The sequence below is a fragment of the Lepus europaeus genome, chromosome X, assembly GCF_033115175.1.
Source record: "Lepus europaeus isolate LE1 chromosome X, mLepTim1.pri, whole genome shotgun sequence".
NCBI lineage: Eukaryota > Metazoa > Chordata > Mammalia > Lagomorpha > Leporidae > Lepus > Lepus europaeus.
The window spans coordinates 22,036,074-22,046,563 of NC_084850.1; the positions used below are offsets into that span (position 1 = coordinate 22,036,074).

The 10,490-nt window shown below is 44.2% G+C and overlaps 1 pseudogene; it reads right to left on the reverse strand.

Annotated features, from left to right (window-relative positions):
* Positions 1–8,251: 8,251 nt before the first annotated feature.
* LOC133753290 (tubulin alpha-1B chain-like) lies at positions 8,252–9,602 on the reverse strand (annotated as a pseudogene).
* Between the last annotated feature and the right edge of the window lie 888 nt (positions 9,603–10,490).

The window sequence follows — 10,490 nt, forward strand, 5'->3', positions numbered from 1 at the left end:
CCCATGCTGGAGTGCCTGAGTTGGGTCCTGGATACCTGGGATGGCTTCCTGGCTCCCAGATTCATCCTGGTCCTTCCCTGGGCCTCTGCAGGCATTTGAGGAATGAACCAGGGGATGGAAGATTCTCTCTGCCTCTCACATAAATAAGCAAATACAAACTAAAGAACAAACAGCTGAATACAGCCTCACCACTTTCTTTCAATTTCTCTATTCTTTTGCTTTCTTTTTTTAAAAAATATTTTATTTATCTATTTGAAAGTTAGAATTACACAGAGAGAGGAGAGGCAGAGAGAGAGAGAGAGAGAGAGAGAGAGAGAGAGAGAGAGAGAGAGGTCTTCCATCCGATGGTTCACTCTCTAACTGGCCACAACAGCCAGAGCTGCACTGATCCAAAGGAGTCAGGAGTGTCTTCCAGGTCTCCCACATGGGTGCAGGGACCCAAGCACTTGGGCCATCGTCCACTGCTTTCCCAAGCCATAGCAGTTTGCTGGATTGGAAGTGGAGCAGCTAGGACTGGAACCAGTGCCCACGTGGGATGCTGGCACTGCACCCCATTTCTTTTTTAAAAAAAGATTTTTTTTTAAGACAGAGTTACAGAGAGAGAAGGAGAGGGAGAAGGAGGGGAGAGAGAGAGAGAGAGAGAGAGGTCTTCCACCTGCTGGTTCACTCCCCAAATGGCCGTGATGACCGGAGCTGGGCCAATCCAAATCTAGGAGCCTGGAGCTTCTTCCGGGTCTCCCACGCGGGTGCAGGGGCCCAAGCACTTGGGCCATCTTCTATTGCTTTCCCAGGCCATAGCAGAGAGTGGGATCGGAAGTGGAGCAGCCGGGACTGGAACCGGCGCACATATGGGATGCCGGCACTGCAGGCAGTGGCTTATCCCACTATGCCATAGTGCCTGCCCCTATTTCTTTTCTTAACTTTCCACAAAGTCTCATTTATTCAGGTAACATTTGCTGAGTCCCTCAGTGTCCCTGGAATTGGGCCAAGAGCTAGTTTCCAGATAAATGAATAAAATAAATGTAAGGATGAAATTTTGATGAAAAAATGATGGAAGTACAATTGGACTCCACCTAACAACATATTGGTCCGGGATGGACTGCATATACAATGTGTTACCATGTAGGCTAGAGCTGTATATTATTTGGATCTGTGTAAGCACACCCCATCTCGCTTGCACAATGATGAAATTGCTTAATGATACATTTCTCAGAATATACCCCCTCTTATTAAGAGACATATGACTAGGCCGGCAGCACGGCTCAATAGGCTAATCCTCCACCTGCGGCACCGGCACACCGGGTTCTAGTCCCAGTCAGGGCGCCAGATTCTGTCCCGGTTGCCCCTCTTCCAGGCCAGCTCTCTGCTGTGGCCAGGGAGTGCAGTGGAGGATGGCCCAAGTGCTTGGGCCCTGCACCCCATGGGAGACCAGGAGAAGCACCTGGCTCCTGCCTTCGGATCAGCGCGGTGCGCCGGCTGCAGCGGCCATTGGAGGGTGAACCAACGGCAAAGGAAGACCTTTCTCTCTGTCTCTCTCACTGTCCACTCTGCCTGTCAAAAAAAAAAAAAAAAAGAGGGTCATATGACTGTATTCACAAATTTAGGAAGGGCTCAGATGAAGGAGTGGTTGATCAGATGGGAAGGGGATTTGAGTCAAGAAAGTCTGAAGTTTCTTGGAAGTGTGAGCTGAATCTTGAAAGATGAGTAGTAGTACTCTAAGCAGACAAAAAAAAAGGTAAAAGAAGAAGCAATAGCACGTGCAAAGGCACGGAAGTGTGAATCAACACGATTGGCTGTAGTACTTAAAATAAGTCAGGGTTACTGGAGCTCAGTGGGTGGGGGTGAGGTGGCGGTCTTGTGGCACAGTCTGTGATGCTGACATCCCATATGAGCACTGGCTCAAGTCCTAGGTGCTCCGTTTCCAATCCAGCTCCCTGCTAATGTGCCTGGGAAAGCAGCAGAAGATGGCCTGAGTGCTTGGGCCCCTGCATCCACGTGGGAGACCCTGATGGAGTTCCAGGCTCCTGGCTTCAGCCTGGACAAGCACTGGCCATTGCAGTCATTTGGGGAGTGAACCAGTGGATAGAAGATCACTCCCTCCGTCCTTTCTCTCTATTGCTCTGCCTTTCAAATAAATATTTTTTAATAAAAGAAAGGGTGGTGGGAGGAGATTGAGTGAGAAGTAAGAGTCCACAGAAAAAGGTATTATTTCACTTAACAAATTAAAATAATTGAAAATCTAGACAGACGCATTCATAAAGTTGACTTACCTTACAAAATACTTCAGTATTTGGGAAATATCTATTGCAACATTTCAGTTTTAAGTACTAGGCACTCAAACATTGGTAAGATCAACAAACTCCAAGCACAAAAAATGAAGAAAACAACACCAAGACACATGATAACCAAATTGCTTAAAATTAATGATAGGGAAAATCTTAAAAACAGCCAAATGAAATAACAACACATTATGCAGAGAGGACAACAGATTTTTCATTAGAAAAAAAAGCAGGCCAAAAGACAGTGGCAGAATATCTTTAACGGAGTAAAGGAAAAAAAGTCAACTTACACTTCTTTACCCAGAAATACATCTTTCAAAAACAACAAAGACTTTTTCAGATGTAAAAAAGTTTAAAGGACTCATCCCTAGAAGACTTGCACTATAATCAATGTTAGAGGAAGTCCTCTGGTACTGACATGAGATTGTCAAAATCTAGATGTTGAGAAGCAGTGCAAAATAGTGGAAATGGTAAATCTGTGGATAGGTGTAAAGACTTTTTTCTTATCACTTACATCTCTTCAAAGATAATCGACTCTCCAAAGTATACTCACTCATGATTTTATGGCTTTATAACATATGAGGGAACTTCAAAAAATTCACATCATTTTTTAATTCCATTTTTCCACTAACTTATTTATGTAAGTGGCAGAGAGGCAGAGATATAGACAGACAGAAAAAGAAAGTTCCCATTCACTGGTTTGTTCTCCAAAGGCCCACAGTGGTCCCAGGGTAGGGACAAAGCTAGGAGCGGGTGCAAGGGCCCAAGGACTTGGGCCATCTTTACTGCTTTCCCAGGCCATAGCAGAGAACTGGATCAGAAGTGGAGCACCGGGACTCAAACCAGCGCCTATATGTGATGCCGGCACTGTAGGCACAGATTTACCTGCTACACCACAGCGCCAGCCCCAATTCTCTCATATACTTTATTTCTTTGTTTCTGTGTGCTAATTTCTGAATAATTTCTACTGAATTGTCTTCCAGCTTACTAATTCTCCAATTAATTGTGTTTAATTTGCTGATTTGCTGTTATCTCTTTACTTTATTGTGTTCTTATCTTCAATCATGATTTTTTTCCTTCCAGAAATTTAATGAAGTGACTTTTCAAATATTATTTTCCTTAGAATTCTTTTCTCTGCACATGTTTTTATTTCTTTAAACATGGTGAGCATAATTCTTCATATTAAGTATTTAAAAGTTCCAATATATAAAACTATTCCAGAGTATGATTTTGCCATCCATTATTTTTGCTGACTCTCATTTGTGATAATTAGTTCTGTTTTTTTAACTTTTTTGTGAGCTGCACACTTTCCTTATAAAATAATTTGTGTAAATTCTTTGTGATCTACGACAAAAGTGAATTTCTTCACAAAGGATCTGTGTTTGCTTTTGCTGAATGTCTGGGGACACTCACAGGCCAGAGCCACTTAAAATTTATGACTAGAGGTTTCTGTAGTCACTCAGACAATGGGAATTAGGGTTGCTGATTACAACTTCTAGGCAATTTTTTCCTTTGGGTCCTTCTCAGTACCAGCAAGACAATACTCCTAATTAGTTCACTAGAAGAGTGTGTGGGAAAGCAAATTAAGTTCATCTCACTGGGGATGTATGCCTTTCTACCAATTTAATGGGAAAAGGCTGGGGCCAGCATTGTGGCACAGTGGGTAAGGCCACCACCTTTAGTGCTGGTATCCTATAAGGGCAACAGTTCGAGGCCTGGCTGCTCCACTTCTGATCCAGATCCCTGCTGATGGCCTGAGAAAGTGGAAGAGGATGGCCCAAGTCCTTGGGCCCCTGTGCTCACATAGGAGACCTGGAGGAAGCTCCTGGCTTTGGGTCAGCCCAGCCCAGGCCATTGCTGCCATTTGGGGAGTGAGCCAGCAGATGGAGGACCTCTCTCTCTGCTGTGACTCTGCCTCTCAAATAAATGAATAAATCTAGAAAAAAAAATGGGAAAAGGACTCCTATTGGACTTGGTCCCCAAGCTTATGTCCTTTAGCCTGTGTTTAGGGTGGCTTTTAAAAGTGCGAATTCAAATTCTACAACTGTCTTCAGGTACAACATGGATTTCAGTGCTTCACTTTTCTATGTTTTCCGAGTTTCTTAGGTTTTATTCTGATAATTCCTTACCTCGCAGATCTTTAAAGATTTTAAGTAAATGTCTCCCTCATCTCATAATCAGTACTTTTTGCTGCTCTCTGAGGTGATGACATGCCGGAAACAGAAAGCCTATATTCCCTCTTTGGTCCGCTTCAACATAGCTTCTGGATCCACTAAAATTCCTTTTCCAGAGGTCAGAAAAGATCATCAAACTGCCATAAGGATCTGACATACTTTTCATTCCTACCAAATTCAACCTCTCTACAGTTTCTGACACCTTATTCTTCCCTCCTTCTTGGAACCAGTTTTTGACTTTCCCAACACCTCCCTTTCCTGTACAGTACTTGAATGCTCGGTCCTCTGGGATCAGATCTGAATCTTTTCACTTCTTTTTTAAAGATTTAATTTTTTTGAAAGGCAGAAGTTACAGAGAGGCAGAGAGAGAGAGAGAGAGAGAGAGAGAGAGAAAGACAGAGAGACACAGAGAGAGAGATTTTCTGTCCTCTGGTTCATTCCCCAAATGGTTGCTATGGATGGAGCTGGGCCTATCCAAAGCTAAAAGCCAAGAGCTTCTTTCGGGTCTCCCATGCTGGTGCAAGGGCCCAAGGATTTTGGCCATCTTCTACTACTTTCTCAGGCCATAGCAGAGAGCTGGATGGGAAGTGGAGCAGCAGGGACTCAAACCGGTACCCATATGGGATGCTGGCACTGTAGGCGGTGGCTTCACCTGCTTTGCCACAGTGCCAGCCTCTCTTCATTTCTATACTTCCTCTGCCACTACTGTCCCTTAAGCAACCACTATGTATTTCAGATTATCTCAGTACCCTCTTCATTGGATGTTTTCTGCTCATTCTTTTCCTCAAGCAATGCATTCCCCCTATAGCAACTAAAGTGATCTTTTAAAAATGACAATTAGATCTTTTAGTTTTGCCTGGGTAAGACCATTCAAGGTACTACTTTCAAATTTTAGATAAATTCCAACTATTTACCATTACCCATTGAACCTTGCCTATATATCCATAATTATCTCATGCCTATATATCCATAATTGTCCTCCTATAAGGGATCTTCAAAAGGTTCATGGAAAATACGTATCATGAAAAACTACCTACGGATTTTTAAAATGATTTCTTTATTTATTTGAAAGACAGCATGAAAGAGAGACAGAGGCATCTTTTATGTGAATTGGGGGTTCACTCCCCAAATGTCTTTTTTTTTTTTTTTTACTTTTTGACAGGCAGAGTGGACAGTGAGAGAGAGAGACAGAGAGAAAGGAATTCCTTTTGCCGTTGGTTCACCCTCCAATGGCCGCCGCGGCTGGCACGCTGCGGCCTGTGCACCGCGCTATTCCAATGGCAGGAGCCAGGCACTTATCCTGGTCTCCCATGGGATGCAGGGCCCAAGCACTTGGGCCATCCTCCACTGCACTCCCTGGCCACAGCAGAGAGCTGGCCTGGAAGAGGGGCAACCGGGACAGAATCCAGCGCCCCAACCGGGACTAGAACCCGGTGTGCCGGCGCCGCTAAGCGGAGGATTAGCCTGTTGAGCCACAGCGCCAGCCCACTCCCCAAATGTCTGCAACTACTGCATTTGGGCCAGGCTGAAGCCAGGAGCCATGAATCAGAATCTCTCACTTGGGTAGCAGCAAACCAAGTAGTCAGACCATCATTCATCTGCTGCTTTCCAGGCACATTAGTGGGGAATTGGATCAGAAGTGGAGCAGCTGGGACTCGAACCAATAAGATACAGGTAAGTAAGATACAGGTGTCCAAAGCAGCAGCTTGACCCATTGTGTCACAATTTCCACTCCCATGTATGGGTTTTTAAAAAAGTTTTTAAAATAAATTAAATAAAGCAGCAAAATAAATTAACCTTTCAATCTCATCTTTCTGGTAACTTTTTGAAGTACCCTCATATAATACCATAGACATGCTGACTATGTTTTTTTTTAGTTTCTCAAGCATGCCACATTTTTTTCCTACCTCAGATCTTTGATTCTTACTATTCCCTCTTCTTGGAATTTTGTTTCTGTGCTTTGTGTATGGGTAACCTCTTACACTACATCTTATCATGAGGCCTTCCCTGATCACCTAATCTAATAGAATATTGTTCTTTTCCTTTAGAAAGTTTATCATAATTTTGATTAATAGTCTATTAAGTGTTTACCTATTTCAGGTCTGTCCCCTCCCCAATAAGTGCCAGGAATGTAGATGCCCTACTTTTCCTACTCTATGCTCAGGACTTAGCACATAGTAAAGTTTAATACACACATATTAAATGATTGACTTCTCTCTTTTTAAGCAGAATTACATGAAAAATACAATTGTAAAAGTACAATTGTTACATGTTGAGCATAGAACTGGAAACAAGGAGTATGAGTTAGAAATCAGTCTAAAAATAACATATCTGTGTATAGACTCAACCCTTAAACCCATATACTCTGGATTACATGTCCATGATTAATGTTTAATGGATAAAATCAGCAACTTCCTGAATAACTTAATACTGGATTTTTATTATTGTTATCTATACTTCAGTTAAAGTAAATAAATAATCTTCTACAAATAGTATTTTTTTTCTCATGTAGGCTTGAAATTTTGTTATGTAGAACTCTGAAACATTTTCCCACAGATACAACATCATACACAGTGTTTCATTTCCTTTGGCTAGTTCATAATGTTTAACCTGTAATTCATTTACCCGTTTAAAAATATGGATTGAAAACTACTTTGTGAGGGGCCGGCACGGTGGTGTAGCAGATAAAGCTGCCACCTGCAGCACTGGCATCCAATATGGGCACTGGCATCCCAAATGGGCACCAGTTCGAGTCCTGGCTGCTCCACCTCTGATTCAGCTCCCTGCTAATGCACCTGGGAAAGCAGCAGAGGATGGCCCAAGTGTTTGGACCCCTGCACCCACAGGGGAGATCCAGATGAAGCGCCTGGCTCTTGGCTTTAGACTGGCCCAGTTCCGGCTGTTGCAACCATTTGGGGAGTGAACCACCAAATGGAAGATCTCTCTCTCTGGCTTTCCCTCTTTCTGTAACTCTGCCTTTCAAATAAATAAATAAATCTTCATAAAAATAAAACTACTTTGTGATAATAACTTTTCAAGCACTGAAAATACAATAATAAGCAAAATAGACACAAATCTCCCCCTCATGAATCTTTTTTTAAAGATTTATTTGTTGATTTAAAAATCAGAGTTACATAGAGAGGGAGAGCCAGAGAGCGAGAGATCTTCCATCTGTTTGTTCACTCCTCAAATGGCCACAATGGCCGGGCTGGGCCAGGCTGAAGCCAAGAGCCAGGAACTTCTTCCACATCTCCCACTTGGGTGCAGGGGCCCAAGGTCTTGGGCCATCCTCCACTGCTTTCCCAGGTGTATTAGCAGGGAGCTGGATCAGAAGTGGAGCAGCCAGGACTCAAACCGGTAGCCAAATGGTATGCCAGTGCTGCAGATGGTGGCTTAACCTTCTGTACCACAGCGCCAGACCCTCCTCATGAATCTTATGTCCATGTGTTCCAACAGAAAAGAAAGAAGGGAATAAAATGTATAGAATTGTACATGGTGATACATGGTACAGTGGAGAACAAAACAGGATACAGGGATGTAGGGTGGGGGGCATTGCAACTTCCAGCCTTTTATGTGTAGAATTTATTAAATTCCATGAGGCTCTAAAAAAGATTTTTTTTTCTTAAAGCCTTTACTTTCAGATATGATGGAAATATCTTACAGGTACACATGGAAAAGACAGACATGATCACAGTTGAGTGAAGACAATGTAGCCAGGAAAGTCTAACCGCTGTCAGCTTTTGTTGAAGCTGAAGTTCAATGAATGTGACATGTTGTGGGGCTCAAAGCAATGGAAAATTAGTATTCCTCTCCTTCCTCCTCGCCCTCTCCTTCAACAGAATCCACACCAACCTCCTCATAATCCTTCTCCGGGGCAGCCTTGTCCTCACGAGCTTCAGAAAACTCTCCCTCCTCCATGCCCTCCCAGTGAACAAAGGCACGTTTGGCATACATCAGGTCAAACTTGTAGTCCCGGTGAGCCCAGGCCTCAGCAATGGCTGTGGTGTTGCTCAGCATGCACACAGCTCACTGCACCTTGGCCAGGTCTCCACCAGGCACCACCGTAGGAGGCCAGTAATTAATGCCAACTTTGAAGCCAGCGGGGCACCAATCCACAAACTGGATGCTGTAGTTGGTCTTGATGGTGGCAATGGCAGCATTGACATCTTTGGGAACCACGTCACCGTGGTACAGCAGGCAGCAAGCCATGTATTTACCATGGCGAGGGTCACACTTCACCATCTGGTTGGCTGGCTCAAAGCAAGCATTGGTTATCTCTGCTACAGAAAGCTGTGTGTGGTAGGCTTCTTAGCAGAGATGATGGGGGCATATGTGGCCAGAGGGAAGTGGATGCAGGGGTAGGGCACCAGGTTGGTCTGGAATTCTGTCAGATCAACATTCAGGGCTCTGTCAAACCAGAGGAAAGCCATGATGGAAGGCACGATCTGGCTAATAAGGCGGTTCAGGTTAGTGTAGGTGGGGCGCTTGATATCGAAGTTTCTACGACAGATGTCATAGATGGCCTCGTTGTCTACCATAAAGGCACAATCAGAGTGCTCCAGGGTGGTATGAGTGATGAGGATGGAGTTGTAAGGCTCCACCACAGCTGTGGAAACCTGAGGGGCTGGGTAGATGGAGAACTCCATCTTGGATTTCTTGCCATAATCGACAGAGAGGCATTCCAATAGCAGGGAGGTGAACCCAGAACCAGCCCACCCACCAAAGGTGTGGAAAACCAAGAAGCCCTGTAGGCCCATGCACTGGTCGGTCAGCTTGCAAATTCTGTCCAGGATGAGGTCAATGATCTCCTTGCCAATGATGTAGTGCCCGTGGGCATAGTTATTGGCAGCATCTTCTTTGCCTGTGATGAGCTGCTTGGGGTGAAAGAGCTGGTGGTAGGTGCCAGTGTGAACTTCACCAATGATCACAGGCTCCAGGTCTACAAACACTACCCTGGGCACGTGCTTGCCTGCACCAGCCTCACTGAAGAAGGTGTTGAAGGATTCATCTCCTCCCCCAATGGTCTTGTCACTTGGCATCTGGCCATCGGGCTGGATGCCGTGTTCCAGGCAGTAGAGCTCCCAGCAGGCATTGCCGATCTGGACACCAGCCTGGCCGACGTGGATGGAGATGCACTCATGCATGGTGGCTTCGGGTTAGGAGGCAAAGATGGAAAAGACAGGAGCATACAGCAGGTCCCAGTTACCATCCCCAACAAGCTAAGAGTCAAGGTAAATATCACACTCTCTATTAAAGATTTAAGGTGGATATTATTTATAGAAGTGAATTGTCACAAATAGCATTTTTACAAGCAAAGACTTTTGACTGCAAAATGTTATCAAAATATACATCTTACCCACAGCAGTGGGACAGGTGTGACTTGTACAGGCTCTAAGTCACTAATGAGCTAACAGAATGTGGGACAGGGTTTCCACAATGCAGTGGTAGGGATGGGAAGAAGCTGAAGCAACAATGGACACCCCAGGAAGAGAGAAATGAGGAGCCAAGAAAGAAAGCACACTTCTTGCTGATTGTATGAGCTTCTGTAGCTGGCCAGTGTCCACTACTCAACTGATCGTAGGTCATCTTTTCTTTCTACAGTGGTAACTGTGGTGACCAACATCTCACTCCTATTTGGAATATTATAGTTACATAATTTTTCCCTTGTTAGTCTATCCCCATTTAGTTTTGGGTCTTTTTCTAATAAATTTATTTGTCAATAACATGGGAGAATGGCAGAAAAAGATAACTCCTTTTTAAAAGTTATTTATTTATTTCAGAGGCAGAGTTTCCACTGGCTAATTCACTCCCCAAATGTTCACTAACTTGTGATGAGATGTAGATGGCTGAGATGTAGATGGCAGGTACCCAATGACTAGAGCCATCGCTGCTGTCTCCCAGGGTCTGCACTAGCAGGAAGCTGGAGTTAGAAGTCAGAGTCTGGCGTGGAACCAAGGTATTCCCGCTACAGGTTCTGGGTGTCTTAACCATTACGCTCAATGCCCACCTCCCCAAAGATTATTTCTTTTTTTTTTTT